Here is a 19,337-nt window from a genome sequence, read left to right on the forward strand (position 1 = left end):
GTAGATTATACGATTTCTGGCTGGGTTTATGACCGCGTAGTGATGTTTAAATGTTTTCCATTCGCTTGCGTTTTTTTGATGCCTTTTGTGCTTAATAAGGTTAAGAATGTCTTGCTTGGATGAGACGTAGTATGTTTAAGTATAAATTTAAATGAAGACTGACCTCAGAAAAATTTAGGACTCGAAGCCCTCCCCACTGTATTCACCACTAATCTCTTCACCAGAGTTGACAACAGACGTACATGTTCCTTTAATTCTGTTTAAAGTATTTTGTTTAAAGAAAGTTGAAAAGAAATAAACCAAGTCTTGTATATGAAACTCTTTCGACTGTTCTAGGCAAGGTGAACAATATACTATGTATTTGTGGAAAGTAAAAGATGCATCAATCAAACTTTTCAACAGAGCGGAATGGTCGTTACGGAACCTTTGAAGTAAAGAAGAAAACTAAGATACGTTTAAAGCATATTTTTTTTAATAAGATTTTCATTTATAGATCTTTAAAACATTTACTACACATATAACTTTTATTATTTCACATTTTTTTTTTCGGGTGAGCAGAGCCCAAATTTAGCATGCTAATTATTATAATGCAACCTACCTCTGTGTGTGCCATACGTTTTAAGAGAGGTAGCTTAACAAAAAATTCAATATCTTTGGAATGGTATGAATAAACAAATTTTTTTTTCAGATTATTAAAGATGAATATTTTGCGCGCTGTGTCACATACTTTTCAGTTTTTTTTTAGCGTGAAGAACACATTAAAAATTTCAAATTTTAATAAAATATTATGCTTAATACTACTATTTAAACAAATTGACCGTGAAAAAATATTTATAATATAGCACGGACATTTTTCTTTGGGTTCACAAAATTTCATCGATTTATCTTCAGTAGTTTATGAGAAAATAATTTTACAATTTCACCATTTTACCAATTTTTTCTAAATTTCAACCTTCAATAACTTTAACAAAAAATGAATTTTGACGAAATATTTATATCACGGGGTATGCGTCTGGTCCCCTTCCTAATGAACTGCTAATTTTCAAAATCGGAGATTTTTCGAAATTTTCATGGACCACTTGACGTGGTTTGACCCAATTAAAAATAAAGCAAGATGACAACTGCTTTTATTAAAGAAGCGAATGTTACCAAGTTCAATTTATATTGAACCCTGTGAAGCTTAAAACCGAAATATAAAAATGTTTTATTTGCTAGTCTCGAGTAATCAGTTTGTATAAATATTAACATTTTACCATACCATACCCCAACTAGTAAGGTTCAAATAAACGCTGCAATACACAACGACCATCTCTCTTCTCCCTTATTACATTACATGTACGAATGCTTACAAAAATTTATTTTATTGCATTTGCGATGTGCTCAAGTAGGCACTAAAAGAGCGTGCAGCTGTGCACAATCTCCAAACACTCTGCTTTCCTTTACCACAAAGCTACAACAACATCTACACACAATTGCACTCGAGTGCGTTTCGCAAAGGCAATAACCACAAAACTACAAAAATACGTACACAATGTTGTACGTGGAAAACTTTGTAACGGCAAGTGTTCACATAGAGCAAAACAACATTTACAAATACACCAGCTAAGAGTGTGCATATTTACTCAATATTAGCTTAAGCCTGAATTGGAAATTTAAACATAAAAACCATTTGCCTATATTATTTTATCTTTCAAGGAACCAAGGCAATGAAATTGAAAAGGCGTCTCAGAGATACACTCTGAGTGCTTTTTAAATTTTAAACCCGTGTTTCTCAAAATGGTGTCTCGAAAGTCGGTGACCAACATTACTCGAAAACGACTAAACCGATTAGTCTCAATTTTTAACATGAACTTCTTAATTATTTTTTTAGTAATTAATCGAAGACCTTTTATCTATTATCTTATTCTTTCCTTATTATGATCAAACTTCACAAGAAAAAAGCATAAAAAACACACCACATGAGGTGAAAAGCACTTTGCTGTGACCTAAATTGGCTGTTTTATAAAAAGAAATTAAATGGGCAGAGAAGAAAAATAAGTAATTTTGCAAATTTGGTGTATATATAATAATTTAATTTATTTTAAGGATTTCAAAATGTGAAATAATAGTTTAGGTGCAACTGCTGCATTACAACATACTTGTATTATTAAAACCTAAATATCTTTTTATTCGCACATGTATTAAATACATACATACATATTTACAAATAAAATCTTTTCCGCATTATTTAAACATACATATCTATATGTCTTTTTATTCATACTTAGAAGGAAGTAAAATGTACAAAGTTAACTTACATATTTTTTGTAATAGACAAATATTTATATTTATAAAAGATAACGCTTTTGGAAGAATAGTTCCTCCATTCTATTTCAATAAAATAATTGCAAACTTCTTTAAAAATATTGAAATCAACAAAACAAACACATCCGATTTTGCATTGTGAGGTTCGCTTTCAGACATCACAAAAACCTCACAATAGTGCAAATATTTTATGAATAGTCCATCAGTTCAATAGTTCTCTAACATGGATTCCAATTGTCTGGTGATAATCCATGCACTTCGCTAAATTGACCACTGCACATTCACATCTCTCGAGTGACTGTTGTTGTTAGTTTGTGATTTTTTGCCACACATTGTTTTGTGTGTTTCCTGTTAACATGCTGTGCACAGTCGCCATTTATCCCTAATCTTAGGAAATGACAATATATCATTTATCTTCTGACAGCTTTCCTTTGGTAATTTACTCATATGTTCATTCGGGTATATTTGTGTACATCATTGCTATAAAGACATTATATTTCTGTGAAATACTGGAAAAAATTTGTTCTTATTCCAAAAGCGAATGATGATATTTTAAAGCTCTATGGTATCTCTAACAATTCTATAAAAACAATTTTCTTCTAACAGTATTTCTCCTAGGTAGTAAGCGGGATGTTTTGAAAGTGGTGATTCATTGTTATAAAGACAGCCCTTCCACCAAGAAAAAAGGAAAGAAACAAATTTCTCTTTTTTCTTAATAATTTATTGTGTTTACATTATTATTAATAATTGTGTATATTCGAATTGGCATTGAGTTGGCACAATGAGAAAGCATTTCGGGGGTTAATAAAGCGCATGTACTATCTAAAATGGCTAGAATTATGGGCCGTCAACTCTTAGGGTTTGTACTACAATAATGAACGTTCGCATACTGCATTGATTCTTTAGAAGTTTTTCCTGGCTATTCAGCAAAATTAAACGACCGCTCCGGGGAAACCGTTTTGATTGACTTTAACATAGAAGGCCTTTAATTTAAATATTGCACATGTTTTTGACATTTCTCTCTTTCCCTCTCTCTCTGTTTACTTAAATGTATCCTTATTTTATCAAAAAACAACTGACAAACAAACATGTCATTTGATTTCATGATTTCTGATTTTTGTAGTGTAAAATGGAAATAAAGATTTATAAATAAACGAGAGCAAATTTTACCCTAACCATTCACAATTTCTTGAATTGTGGGCACAAATATATCCAAAATCGAAATTATATCTAGGGCAACAAAACCACTGTAACCGGTGTAATGTATTCTAAAATTAGATTAATTGAACTGAGCAAAACTTGACTAGAATATCATACTACATGAAAATTGAAAAATGGAAAATTTTCGAATATTTGGCTCGCCCTGCATGCAGTCCGACTTTTATGTTTGTGATGGATGCGGCAAAATATTTTGCTTTTGACAAAAGGAAACTACACACCCTCACCTAAATCACATATATGTAAGTACACTGGTGGCGATTCCTATAAACTCACTGAGAACTTAAATAAAAACAGCGATATTACCTTTATAGTAATTTCATTAAAAGACAATTTGGTATTCAGTTTCACAGCATCAGTATAAATGTTATTATTTTGAAAGATAAGCAAAGTACTACAGATGGATTTGAGTTTTCGACGTGTTTACATGTTGCAGTTCTTCTAAATTCAATTAGAAAAGTGGATGTTGAAATTTTTTGTCGTGAAAATACTGTAACGTGTAACCTTGATTCAAGAAATTATCTCAGCCAATATGATGATGAATATGGGGAAGATTTTTGTCAGCTGAGGAAAAGGGACAAATAAAGGGTATCGGAGGCTTGTCTTGAGTCCTGGCCTTCTACAGGAAAATTGTCGAAAAATTTTTGTCAGCTGAGGAAAGGGACAAATAAAGGGTCTCGGAGGCTTGTCTTGAGTCCTGGCGTTCTACAGGAAAATTGTCGAAAAATTGATAAACTTTGTCGAAAACCATATTCAGTGGAGCGCTTTGTGACACTTAAAGCAATCTTTGACTATAAGATTAAGTCGCTACTGGTATAGGAGTCTAGAGAACGACTGAATAGCCGAGCGGAACTTAAACAAGTGCACCTCATCTGCGTGTTCAGTCACAAAGGAATAGCCGGGATGAACTGACTGATAAGCCCGTACCTACCGCAGAGTGCACTAACATGATAGAGCCTGAACCATTCATCGCGCTGGGACACCACCATAAAGAACCATAAAGGAGCTGCTCCGCAAGGAAAAAACTAAAAGACATGCGCTATGCCTAGTTGCTAATGGGGGGGGGATTACAACCTCAGAAGGTTTAAATACGTAATCATTCTATCTTGCGAAAAATTCGGACTACTTGTCGCATTCTACACTGAGAACTGCAAGCTGAAAAAGCACTTATATAACACAGGCCTAGCTTCTTGCGTAAATTGCCGGTTCGGCGACAGGGAGCCTGAAACAACAGAACACCTGCTAATTAACTGCAGACGCAGGTTGAGAGTCCTTGGATCAATGTTTCCAAATAGGGATCACATCGCTTCGCTAGCACCCAGCAGTATATTAAAAACGGTTTAATTTTGATGAATCGGATGAATTTAAATACTATTAGCCTGATAAACGAGTTAATAAAGAAGTTTCAATGACCAAAACGGTACCAGGTGGCAAAAGACTTTTTTAGACTAAAACATTTTCCATTTTCCGCTCGTATCCCCGACTTAAATCTTATTGAAAATTTCTGAGGTATTCTATCAAGAGGATTTTGAAAGGGACAATTTAATACAAAAGTTAACCTAGTAGTCGCGATTGAAAAAGCTGGACCGCTATACTGACAAAAACTTACAAAAAGCCTAGTTGTTTCAGTACCGAAAATATTAAGTCAAGTTTTAAAACAAAAGAGAAAATAGAAATATGTATTTCTAACAAGAAGTTGGGAGTTCAGTCGCAATTTATTTCTTAAAAAAATGTTCAGTTTATGTAACTGAGTTTATGTGAATTAATAGCTCAAACACAGTAAAATTATTATAACTCACTTTTAACTACAGATTATTTGCTTTGTTCTCCTTTTTTTTAAATTCTATTAATAACAGATATTGATGAGTAATATTGATTTTGCCTTATAAAAACTAAGAAAAAATAGGTGTGTTTATAGGAATTGCCACCAGTGTATATATATATATATATATATATATATGTATATAGTATGTACTGCATGTATGTGTGTGAGGTTTGAACGGATACAGAGCAGCCACTCAAAAGCGCCACGTGCCAGGCATGAAATAATGAAAACAGCTAACTGCTTCAATGGTAAAAAGGGTGAATGGAGAGATGTCGGTGCGCTGACGGAGGCGGTGTCAGTGAAAGTTCAGAAAGTGTGGGATGAAAATCCTTTAGCTGCTATTGAGAGTTAGTTGTTTGACTGTTTGGTGAGAGGAGGTAATTTTAAAATGCGGCGTTCGGTATTCCATGTAAAACACAGCCACACAAGCTTTTAATCTGGCAGAAAAGTCAATTAAATAATGGTGTTAAGGTATCGAGTCAGAAATTAAATTTGTATTCAATATTGTACTCGAAGATATTAGAAAGAGTAATTAAATTAAAAAAAAAATTATATTCTCGTTAATAAGTGTAAAAATATATGTACTATTTTATTATTAGTATGTGTATGCTTTATTAGTAAATTTTATAAAAAAACATAGAATGAAAGGATTTATGGTACCCCGCTGAGCTAAAATTTACTAAAAAATTATTATAATTTACTAGAATGTACGTATATATGAGAGTGTCCGTTATTTCCAAAATCTTTTTTGGAAAAAATAAAAATGATATATTTGAAAATTCCTTAGTAAAAACTGCTTTCATTTTTAGTGCAAAAACTTTCATATCTACAGTCGCACATGTGCTCTCCACGTACATATATTCTACTTAAATTCGCCTTTTCTTACATGCACTGAAATCGTCACCGTCCGAACTTAATGCACTAATTGGACGTGTAACCGAGTATATCCAGTTCGGAAATTTCTTTTATTTCCAGCTGTCATTTATGCTTGAAAAGGAGCACTACGGACGATAATTTGTAGCCCAGACTCTACTTACTCACCTACTTAAGAGTGCAGAAATGGTGATACCATAAGTCTACGCCTTAACATGTTTGTGTTTATGGAATTAATAAAATGTGTTTACAGTCTACTATCTTCCTTACTACATAGGTATGTGCTTTTTATGTATGTGTGCAAGATGTTCAAAAATCTCACTTGCTTCGGCTAACTTTTGCGATGTAACACAATGCGAGTAAATAATAATTCATTATGATGTCACGTATACGTCATGGTGGCCCACATAATAAATGTTGGAAATGACAATTATGTCAGTTACTACGTTGCAACCTGGGTGGCCATTAATTATTTCATGTTAATCTCTTCCTGTGGTATTTACAGGAAGAAAATGTCAAAAGATAATATATATATATATGTATATGTATATTCGTGTCTTTATTACAAGTAAATATATATATTGTATTGGAATATATGAGTTTGCATTAAATCGTATTCAAATTAAATGAATAAATTGTTGTTTCAACGCCTGTCACTAGACATACAAGCATATAACTTTCAAAACAGGAAAACATAAATCTACAGAGATTTCACAGTTTGAAAACTCAATCTGAGGAACACTTTTAGCGCTGGTACTAAAATGTGTATTCAGAAAATCTTCAAAAGGCTTATTTGAACTTCATTAGTGCCTGTGTAGTTGACAGGCATAACTGTTTTGAGGTAAAGAAGCTTAAATATGGGTTCAATAGCATTATATTCTATTCAGTATTCTTTCTAGCAGTCGTCAGGTGAGCAATAATATCAATTACTTGAGTTGAGTTGAAAATAAGTAATGAGCAACGGCTTTAGATATTCGTCCCATCGCTTTATCAACAAAAATTATATTTCGAAAGTTTGAAAAATGTTAATTTTTATTAATTGTATAATTATTTTCACCAAAAATACAAGTTTTTATTAAAAAGTTGACTATTTTTAGGCAATGGACATAAAACAAATGTAATATACCTACATACTAGAATAGAATCAATACCAGAAATCGATCGTTGATCAAATAATATTTATTATATTTGGTTTTTAGTATTTTCTGCACACTTCTATTTCTGTGCAATCGTTTTAACTTTCAACGACAGCAGTTAATGTTGCCAACTTTCTGCCTGCCATTTGGTTTTGTTGAAGCAGAAAACGGAAGTTACGAATTTCAGTGTCAGAAACTTTTTACTTTATTGACAAGTAACTTATCATATGTATATGTACATATGTAGAAATATATTAAATTCATTCATGTTTTGAAACAACCACATAAAAACTAAATTTGTTATATCTTGACATTTCCAGTTGTATACACACATATAATTTCCGGACTCTTCTTATACTAATCTGAAAATCTAAGCAATAAAGTTGTTAGCTTTAAGGCCAAATTATCACCATAAACTACTTAAATACAAATCGCGTAAAGAAGAAACTTAAACATTTGAGTGCAGAGAAGCATAATCAAAAACAGCTCATAACTGAACGTAACTTTTTAAGTAAATATTGGCAAACAGTCCTAATGTTTATTTTTTCTTCACAATTTTCCATTTCCACTTTACATTTTGTTTAATGGTGTAATGTGAATTGTGCAAATTGAAATAATTTATCTAACTTTGTAATGTGACTTTTTTGAAAAATTCAAGAAACGACCATTTTTAGCCTAGACTTTATCATTTCATCTCTCTCACACGGCCAATTAAACAGTGTTTATTAAAAAAATACATACGATTGTTAAGTGTGTTCTTAAATTAAATTGTATCTGGTCATAAAAGCTATTTCAAAGTGAGCTATTTATTAAAAACCAGTTTCGAAAAAGGAAAATATTATAATACAAAATCTCTTGTATTATTGTAATGCTCTGAAAAGAGTTTACTCAAATTAGGAAATTACCTTGCCTTTAATCTAGTTAGAAAAATATGGGTATTTGTAATATAGTTATTAAATTATGATAAGACGAGTAGCTGTAACCGAATTCAATATTTTATTTCAAGCTTTTCGTTTCTATTGAATTTAATGAACATCTGAGGAAACGTTAGAGTACATATTGTGACAAAAAGGTACCCGGAAATAGTAAATAAACGCAAAATATTGAATTATTCATCATTATTTATTTTGTTGCCCTCAAAGTAATTCCCACCAAATGTCATACACTTCTTCCAAAAATTTCCCAGTTCTCGAAACAAGAATTAAAATAGTATATAATCTATAAAAATGGAGCGACGAAACGGCAGTACCATGTATTTACCGTCATTGAATGCCCGGTGAAATATTTGTTGGGCCGGTGCTGTGGTTGTATGGTTTTCAACAAAGGCATTCGCACGTAATAGCATCACACATACTACATATATGTATGTGTCTCTCTGTCATTATTCAGTAACATTACAATGTCTAATTCAATTCTAGACTCTTACGAACTAATGACTTGTATTACACATATCTGCTTATACGTATGTATGGTATATAAAAGTATTTAGAATTTGTCAGTGGTTCTGTGATGATACACCATGAACACATGCAACCGCAAACTATTTTAGTAGAATATCATCTCAAGTACTCTTGTATTGGAGAAGGTCGCCCTTGAATTTTTCAGCAGTCTGTGAATAACTTGATCAATTAAAGTATTTTTAAGTAATTTTAGTTATAATGCTTTCGAATATTAATTATAGAATTCTGTTCTTCATTCTGAAGACTGAGTGTTTATACTATAATATTTAGAGCTTCAAAGGAAGGAATGTTTCATTAGATTTTTTCTTAATTATAATAATTTTTAAAATGTATTGAGAGTGTTTTTCTTTCACCTTGGGAGAAAAGAAGGTATAACATCTGATTCTTATTTGAATAGTTTCTTGAACTGCGAACTTTTATAGTTACTCAATTTATCTAAAATATTTAGTAAATCCCTTGTGTGATTAAACAATTGCATTTTTTATATAAATCGCACGTCTTGTTAAAAAAAGTCTCTGTCTGAGAATATTAAAGTTTGGCGACTCACACACTTGGGGGTGGCCCAGGGTTTCTTATGACCACCTTTATGAAACCTGAGAAGATAGCCGCCGCCACTTTCTTCCACTCCACGCAGGAAATCGCACCATCCTCCCTACTGCGGTCGAACACGCCTAGCTCTATTGAGCCAGCGTTTTTGGCGATTTCGCTAAAGGTTGGCGCAGCGCCTGTTCGCGGTCTTTTTCCACGGGAGGCTTCTCCCTCATGAGACCTATGTAGCTTAATCGCTGAAACCTGCCCAGCAAAGGCCGTAAAGGCCGCATGTCATTTAGTGTTACCCAAGTTGCACCAACTTGAAGGCGACCTGCACTACCGCCCCTTGAGAAAGCATGTTGAAAACATTGGTATCCTCAACAATTTTCATGAGAAACAGTTCCACGTCTTAAGAAATGCGTTGACTGTAAAAGAACACAGTAAACAGAACATGACAAGCGCTCACAAAGCTTGAATTCAGGTGCACAAAAGTAAGTCATCAAAATATACGGAGAAGTTGAAATGTTAGCTGAAGTTGAATGTATGGATGGAATAGTAAAGGCTTTGTAAGAAAACGGATGTTTCTCTTTATTTCATATAATTGCGGATAAAGAGGATAAATGAAGAAAAATAAAACAAAATAGAACAGCAAAGGCCTTAATTTCTGCACTTTTATTAAAAAAAAAATAGCCCATGAATAAATTATCAAAGCCACCATAAACTAATAAGTCGAATCACTATTTGCTCTAGCTGGTGATCGCCTTTATGCCATATATATATACATATATTGGTGCAAGTGTAAAATGACAAACAAAATGACTGTGCTGTGATTAGACGGTAAAAGTGGAAGACTCGGTTCGGAAATGAAACATACAACAACATCAGGCGGCAATGAAGTGTTATAAAGAGTGCATATTAGCTGAACCAAGTTTAAGCTCTTCGGTTAGGAAGCTTTTCCAGACAGACGGACAGGCGTACGGATAGACAATCTACCGGATTTTAACTCGTCTTATCATCCATACCAGCAATACGGTGAAGAGTATAAAAACTTGTAAACATTAAAAGCGAAATAATACGGCTGGTAAGAGTTATTTCAACCGGTTCGATTGTGCAATGAATCCTTATTTGCATATTTATGATATATCGGGTGATTTTTAAGAGCTTGATAACTTTTTTTTTTTAAAAAAACGCATAAAATTTGCAAAATCTCATCGGTTCCTTATCAAAGGTCCACCGTCCTTTGAGAGGTCCACGCCGTCCTGAGGGAGGCTCCTGACAACTTTTAGATCAGCTGTTTTCCTCAACCTGGATGACAATGATATCATACTGATATTTCAGCAGCATCGGTTCATCTTGGGAAGGCCTTGATTCTTCCATTTTTATAAACAAAGTTTGTTAGTATCGAATGATAGTTGACTGCTATTCATCAATGCTAAAATCAATATGAATTTGGGAAAATGACAGTCCAATGATTCCACTGAAGGTACAAAGCAACCAGCTTCAAAATACTCTCTCAGAAACAGACGCAATATTCTCTGCTGTACGCACTGTACGCATTCGTGTGGTTGGTTTAATGTCCAATAAAGAAAACTGAGTGGGAAACTTGGTCAGAATCGCATTAATTGTTTGCTGACAGATACTTAGCTGGGACCATAAATCGGGTAAGAGATATACATTTCGAACCGAACACTGATTTTGGTAATAAAATTCAATGATTTGCAAGCGTTGCTCGTTAGTAAGTCTATTCATGATGAAATGTCAAAGCATACTGAGCATCTTTCTCTTTGACATTTGTCTGAAATCCCACGTGATTCTAGGAATACTAATGCATGAAAATCCTAACCTCAAAAAATCACCCGATATAACTTAGCTTTTCTTTTCTGTTTTTTTGTTTTAGATGGAAAGGTTTTCATGCCGTCTGTCTATCTGGATATCCAGTATCCACTCTGTGGGTCCACCGTCCTTTGAGTGAGGCTCTGAACGCTGCTGTTAAGCTTTTGACTCTCTCTTCTCTTTTGGTTCCTATAGACGGTTCTGACAACTTTTATATCAGCTCGTATTCGTCAACCTGGATGACAATGGACATCATACTGGCTCTGATGACTCTTTGTGACGACAGCTTGTGCATTGTGCTTATTTGTCTAGCATTTGCTTTAATGCTTGGCGCCTGGATCCATATTAAAGCTGCATCTAGTACGACCGATCTCATTACATTTGCTATTAAAAATCGCCATCTGGAACGCACGCAGCGTTTATTTGTCATCATTATTGATAAGGCATTTAGGATTTTATTTGCAGTGTATTCCAGGTGATCCTTAAATTTGAGCCTTGAGTCTATTAGTTACTTACACAGATACTTTAGTTGTGACTCCCCAATGGTAAGAGATATAATTTGCTTCACTTTTCTAGTCCTTATAAGTAAAACGTCTGTCTTTTGCTCAGCTAGTTCTAATCTCATTGACGAAAACCATTGGCGCAGACCCTTTATGCATTAATTGTATTTGCTCCGGAAAAAACAAATGTAAAAAAAAATATTTATAGAAGTAATGTCATAACTGTCACAAATATCAAGTTATTTATATTGAGTACATTGATAACAATTTCACAAAATTTCGGTACAGAAATGACATAAACAATCGTACAAGAAAGCCTCTAGCTAATTAAAATGAGTAGTATGACGGTTCAATACACTAAATTCAGCGGTCAGCCGGCAGTCATTTGCTGGCTCACTGCGCTTTACACAAATGAAAACATAATCACCAAATAAGTCTTTTATATATTTTTTATTGCTGTTCAGATTCAGTCATATCAAGTTTTATTGTAGCATAAATGCCCGGTATTTGTAATGAATGCGAATATTATGGTAGCACACGGCGTATGAGTAATTACTGACCACTGAATAGTTGCGGACGCTTTTATGCTTATTTATAAATGTTAGCAGAGTTAATATTCTGTTGTGAGTTTTATTGTAACCTAACATGTTAAATATAAAATTATTCAGGGTGAGTGTTTTTTTCTTAAGCTAATGTGCTGAAGGTCCTCTTAGGAGGGCAGAGCTCTATCCTTGTTTTACTATTTTCGTAGTAAAATTGGGTAAATCATAATTTCACATTAACAACTACGAAGTAAAAGATATCTGGGAAATAAAAAACTTCTCAATTGATGATCAAATTTCTCGAAATAAAGATACTTGCGCCATCGTATGCTTTCATCGATATTTTCCTTTAATTGGAGATGGAATCTTTTGGGTTCTACGAAATATTGCGTACGCTTTGCTGCCAGCGATTCGGTTTTTCATATTAAAATTAATGACTGAATTTCCTAATTAAACGCATGAATGGGTATATAATAATAACACAATATTAAAGGAAATTTCAGCGAAGCAAATAAAAAATAGTTTAAGTAAATTCGAGTCAAATATAAAAATAAAAAATATTCACATTTTATTCAGGTATTATTGGATAAAGCATTCATACCCTTAAATGTGCTTTGGATAAGATGAATTTATTTTTCATAGCACGGCAATGTGATTTATAAATATACTTATTCTACTTGAAAGAAAATAATCTAAGAAAAATCTCTAAAGTGAAATTAATCAATTTATACATGCCTCTTTATTTAATCAAAAATTAACTCATAATGTTGTCTTCAACAAGGATATAATTATTCAAAATCTTGTTCTGCAGTCAACACAGTCAGTCAATAAATAGATTTTTGATTATTTCCTACCTACAAAAGTATTTTTTATCTTCTTCTCTAGTTCTCTGAGAAAGAATTTGTTGTATACTAATAAATGAAGGTTAAGGTCCATAAAATAAATAAATTAATTAAGTGATAGGTATTTTTTTTAAGTACTACCAATTTCCTTAAATTTTATTTATGCCCAAATGAATTTATTTGAAATACTCATTTTTCTTATGTAAACACTAATGTCATTCACCACCATCAGTGCTGGTTGCATCTGCTCCTCCAAATCTTCAACCACAAGATTTAGATTTTCGCTGTTCTTATCTCTCCCGACTGTTAATTTGTGTGCTGTTAGCATTTCAGAAATTTTTTTCAAAATCATATTGTTTTTACTTATATACCAACTCACATATATGTATAAAATTTTTATTTAGAGATAATACATATTAAGACTTTCTTGAATGAAGGTTATCATACAAGGATTTAGAACTTCTTAAAACACATGGCCAACCTTTATTGTACAATTATTATCGAAATAATTTCTTTTACATCAAGTCATTCGATTTGTTGGAGCACAAATAAAAAACACAAAGGTATTTTATTTTTGTCTCAAAAGTAGGTCAGATTATAGAAGTAGCTGAGCTCGCGTTCAATTTAACAAGTAGTTCAGGATAGAGGATTGTCGATGTTTAAGAGGCTTGACAAATACGTTAAATCAGACAAAACTACTGAGGTCCAAATATATGGTGTTTAGGTTGAAATGTTAGTGGTCGATGTCGACAATTTATGTGCACAAGTTTAAATACTTTAAGGGGTCTACTTGCCCAAAGTAAGCTAGAAATGAAAGAGTAAAGAAATGGCATTTAAAGTTTTATAAGGAAATCAGGCATTACTGTTTTCCCATTTTGATGGTTAAAATCTCAGTTCTTTAAATATGAAAATTTTTCCGTCTTTAAAGAGAAAATCCACATTCCTATTGCCACTATAGGGATGCTTACGCAGCCATATTAAAACTTCATGTACCAACCACGAAACAATGCCAACAAGTAAGTACTAAATGCTCTCGGCCAACTAACGGAAGCCTATTAAAACTTCTTCTATTACTTTAAATTTATTAAAACTTACTTACTTTAGTAATGAGCTCAGAAATGAAATATGAAATGACCATTATACTGTTGTAACTTGAAAACGCAGCTTGTAAAAGCAAACGTATATAAATTTTTACAGTTTAAAAGGTTGAAATAGGTTTTGCACCTGCTTAACTTCACTTTTATCTTATTTTACATGCCACTTTATTTAATCAATAATCAAATATTGAATTTCTGGCGACTGTAAAGCAGAGCGAGTAAATAATAATTCATTCTGATGTTACGTATACGTCATGGAGTGTCAAAGTGAATAATAATTATGTACCGTACCTCACCATTATTTTGTGTTCTGTGCGCTGCTTACAGCGAGTATATATCAAATATAATGAAGTGTGATGACTTGAGGAAATTTAATCAAAACCAAGAAAATTTTCTGCATACAAAACTAATATGATAAATTGCTGGTGTTCAGCAACAAAGTTTGCCCTCTCTACACGTGTAATATAATACCAAACTAGAAAAAAAAGTGGATGAATATAAATAATTAAGAACTGTCAGAATAAATCATCACACATTTCCTGGAACTTTTAACTTGAGAATATATTAAACTTATAAATGCTTAATTCCTACACGTGTTTATTTCAATTTAACACGAGACATATAAAATAGAGAACGAGCACATGTTAAATAATAAAAAATGTTGAGGGCAATGTTTTGGAGTTTATTAGCTGGTATATTTCATCAACTCGGCTATAATCGCGTAAGCGGTGTCTACGCCAGTAAAGAAGAGGAAAAAGATATTTAATCAACATGACATCTTATGATGAAGAGCCTATGGTGGAGAGGTGAGTCTAACAGAACTCCCAATAGGTCTTATTCGGAATAAAATATGCACTACAAAATCGTTCAGTAGTTGGTATGTTTGGTCTTCATACTTTCGTACATGTTTCTGCCTTGTGTTGTGCTTGTTTGTCTAAACAAAGATGGATATTTAATCCCAAACACAAATAGGTTAAATACGCATGAAAAGCTGCCACATGATGTCTGGCGCCTAAAATACGAGCCCAAACGGCTGCATCGCTTATTTACTGTTATCAACACATAATATAAACTGATGATCCTGTGATGTAAAGGGTTGACTTTTAACAAAGGCATTCGCACGTAATAACAGCACGGCTATTCCTCTTTCTCTCTATGATTATACAATAATATTAGAATGTCTAATTAAATTCTGGATTACTACAAACTAATGACATGTATTATATATGTGTATTTACTTGTACATATACGAGCAGATACGTATATATGTTATATGCAAGTGAGTTGAGTTCGTCATTGTTTCTTCGTTGATATATGTGTGAATGTACCGTAACGCTCACATGCAACCGCAATCTGCTTTAGTAGACTTTATTAAGTGCTTTGAGCATCTTGAAATACCATGTCAAGTATTTGTTTGGTGGAGAAGTTTACACTTGACATTTCAGCACTCTGCTCGAGTAACTTAGTTAATTATTTTAGCCACAAAATCTATTGAAATAATTATGTTTCTAAATTCAGGCTTCTCGTGATGAATTATTGTGTTTTGCTGTTTATTTGAAGTCTAAGTGTATTTACTGTAATATTCAGGACTTCACAGTTGGAATATATAATTAGTAATATAGTTGTATTTGTATTTAATATCTATCAGATGATTATTGAAACTTTGTTGAGATGGAAAGAAGTTTAGGGAGTAAAAAAGGTATAAGACCATCATATTTGGAAAGTTCAATTAAATTGCGAAACTGTTAAATTACTAATTTTATCTGAACTATCCAGTAAGCCCGTTCAGTGATAAAACTATAAGTTTGTGCTCTATTATACTTGCATGTACATATACCTAAGGTATATACAAGTATATTATATATTCGGTAAGGAGATATGTACATTAAACTTGCTAGAGGGAGGGGCCAAGCCCACTTTTTCAAAGATTTTTGCCCACAGGTGCCTCTTTCTATTGGGATCCTCTATACCAAATTACAGCTGTATATCTTAATTTAGTGCTTAGTTATGGAACTTTATATGGTTTCGGTTAGTGGCGATTTGTGGGCGTGACGCTCATCTACGAACTCGTAATTTTTGTAAAAACATAAGCATCTATTTATTTATTAATTTTTTTTAGTAACATTTTCGTTAAGTAATACCACTTTTAAAATTCTCTCTCAGAGAACTGAAGGAGATCAAACACACAGGTATGCAAAAAACGAAAATCTATTTCCGGAGAACAAAAATTATTCTACCTGATGCGATTATATAAATGAAAGCAGTGAGAATGCATTAAAAATGTTTTTTTTTTTTCCTCACAACATGTTTTAATTCATCTCTATATATAAGCACAATTTATGCCTGAAGTTTTTCTGCCAAATGGAATTTTCTGATAAATTTTATTAAAATATAAATACCATTTCCGAAGAAAGGAGAAATCGCAGTGGTTTACTTGAAATCTGGAGATAAATATAATATATAGTAAATAAAAAAATAAAAATAAATAAACTAAATACTGAAAAGTTTAAAAATAGTGTAATAGTGTAACTAATATTGCCACTTAATCTCGAAAAGTGTGGATTTCCAAATTTTGTGGCATTTTGCATGTAAAATGATTAGCAACGAACTGACCGTAAATTTTACAAATTGACCAATACAAATTGGTTATACAAATAAATTTCGATAATTATTCACGCCTTCGACGCAAAAAGCACTTGCCGCAAGTGTCCCTGTTGATAAGCTTAATCAGTGATATTGATGCTTCGATAAAGAACCAATTTAATTCGCAAAATTTTGTAGAGCTTCTGTCACTTTCGCAATTCATTGGATTTATTTGAGTAAATTGCTGCTTAACTTTTATGAATGAAGCACCGCCAGCTGCTTTTCATCAAATATCAAGATAATCAAATTGACAAAGTGCGCCAAAAGTGACAAATATTTAGTCTTATATTTTGTGCTTATTTACTGAAACTGATAAATGACAAGTTGCGAATTCAAAAGCGAGTAATTACTTAAAATAAATTGACTGATATTTTTTATGATTCTTGCTGTGGGAAAGCAGTTGAAGGGGAGTGACTTTTGTTATAAAAACTTTAAGTTGCATTATATAATATTTAAATTGAAAAAAGGTAGACTTTAAAGTGCTTCGATAATATCACGTTCTCTAAAAAATAAAGTAATATTAGTAATAACACTAATTGAACAACGAATATGAAATCTTTCAAGTAATTAAATAAATCACATTTTTGAAAGTAATTATTAAAATTATTCTTCTTAATAAGAATTCCAATTATCAACCTCGGATGTAATCGAAAATTTTATACACATGAAACATGCAAGGATCAGACTTTACTCCACATGATTGATGATGATTGTATATGAGGTACTTTGTGAAATTCAGGAAACATTTATTATACGAGGGCTGCTATGTATATTTTTGCCTAATAACTGTTGCATATGGTATTGGCAATCTGACAAAATTTCTATTGATAAAAGTGACATTTTTCGCTTATAACATCACATAATTTCAGAACGTTTTGTCATTTTCCGTCTTTGATCTTCTGAAGTTGGAAAATTATAAAAGATTCATCTACCTTCGAACGCAAAAAGCAAATGAAATAACTTTTATTTTTCTAATTTTTAAATGCAATATTACAACCTTCGACATGGATTATCACGACAAGATTAGCAAACGATGAACTAAAATCTTTGTCATGGCTAAAAATCATTGGATTTTCGGGACCAATATCAAATAATTTTTAAACATCGTGCGATCATTTTTGACCTTCAAAAATGGATTTCAGTTTCAATCGTGGTTCCGACGCTCGCTCTACAAAAGAAAGTTTCCCAAACATGATGTTTTGATAATGTAAGACCGTCATGTAACATACCTTCCTACATACATTTTTCTACATTCGATTGAACACCTCGTAAAAAAGGTTTTATGTCAGATAGAAAAATTTATATCTGTCAAGAAAAGGCCCTTGTAGGTTGGTCACCTACTTGAAACAAAACATATCGACAAAAAAAAAAAGAAAAAAAAAACATTTTCGTTGATAATATATTTTTTTTAAATAAATATATATGTAATAACCTACGTAAAAATACAAAAAAGGTCATCTCATATAATGATTTTTTTTCAGCACCTGAAAAATCGATTCGGTCCAAGAGTATAAAAAGTTTTTACCGAAGCAATTTTAAGGTTTTTCTTTTGGTTTGATTTTTTAATTTTTAAATGCAATATTACAATCAAAGAAGACAAAGTTACTGTCGGACCAATATCACTAGATCATTTTTTAAATATATATATTTATATATATATAATATATGTATATACCGTTTCAGATCATATGAACACAACTCACAACCGCACAGCAGGCAATCAACTTCCATTCATCCATGCTAATCACTATGAAAGACAATTAATCGCGTTATGTCACGGCATTTTTTGACTCTTTAATTGGTGAAATCTAAATGAGGTTCTTGCGTACATCCATTGAGGGTTCAAGGTTTTGTAGCATTTGTGCATTTGCTTGTGAGCAAGTAAAACGAAAATTTTGCATGCGAATGAGTTTTCGAAAAAAGGCTAGCTTAGCAGAACTTGATTAAAAGCGCTGATTGGAGTAATTTAAAATGTCTCGATTGTAAAATTTCGTTTTTTACTTTTGCTTTACTTTATGCCTTTTTCATTTTTGAGTAATTTTTGGGAGATTGATTTTTTTCTAATAATTTCAAATGTAGCAATAGTAAAAGTCAGCAAAGATTTAATAAATATAAATACGTTCAAATTACATTTTTTGTTAGCTTTGTTGTAAACAGCTGTTGGATCGCAGTCCTGCGTATAACTTACATATATGTATATCTATGCAACTCTGAATTAGTATTTAACATGAATACGCGTTAACATTTGTAGTTTTTTTTCCCGGTGTTTTCCTTCCAAATAGTCCTCGAGTCATTGACAACGGGATTTTTTTAAGCCAAATTAAGCCAATGTCAAATCTTTATTTAGAAATACCTAACGCGAGTTGACGACACAATTTATGTTGTTTCCATTTATAAAAAATAATCGATTCAATTAGTTGACGGTACAATGCGTACAGCGTCAATCTTTTGAGGGTTGTTCGTACAAAGGGCACCAAAGGCGAGGTGTATATCCATAGTATTGTTACCCACGGCGTATGAGTAATTACTAAAC

General features: G+C 32.4%; 1 protein-coding gene across 9 annotated transcripts in view; it reads right to left on the reverse strand.

Moving 5' to 3' along the window:
* LOC126760336 (serine/threonine-protein kinase 32A) overlaps positions 1-19,337 on the reverse strand; it is a 225,723-nt gene that overhangs the window by 38,636 nt on the left and 167,750 nt on the right. The gene's annotated exons all lie outside the window — the stretch shown is intronic.

The sequence above is a fragment of the Bactrocera neohumeralis genome, chromosome 2 (assembly GCF_024586455.1).
Source record: "Bactrocera neohumeralis isolate Rockhampton chromosome 2, APGP_CSIRO_Bneo_wtdbg2-racon-allhic-juicebox.fasta_v2, whole genome shotgun sequence".
NCBI lineage: Eukaryota > Metazoa > Arthropoda > Insecta > Diptera > Tephritidae > Bactrocera > Bactrocera neohumeralis.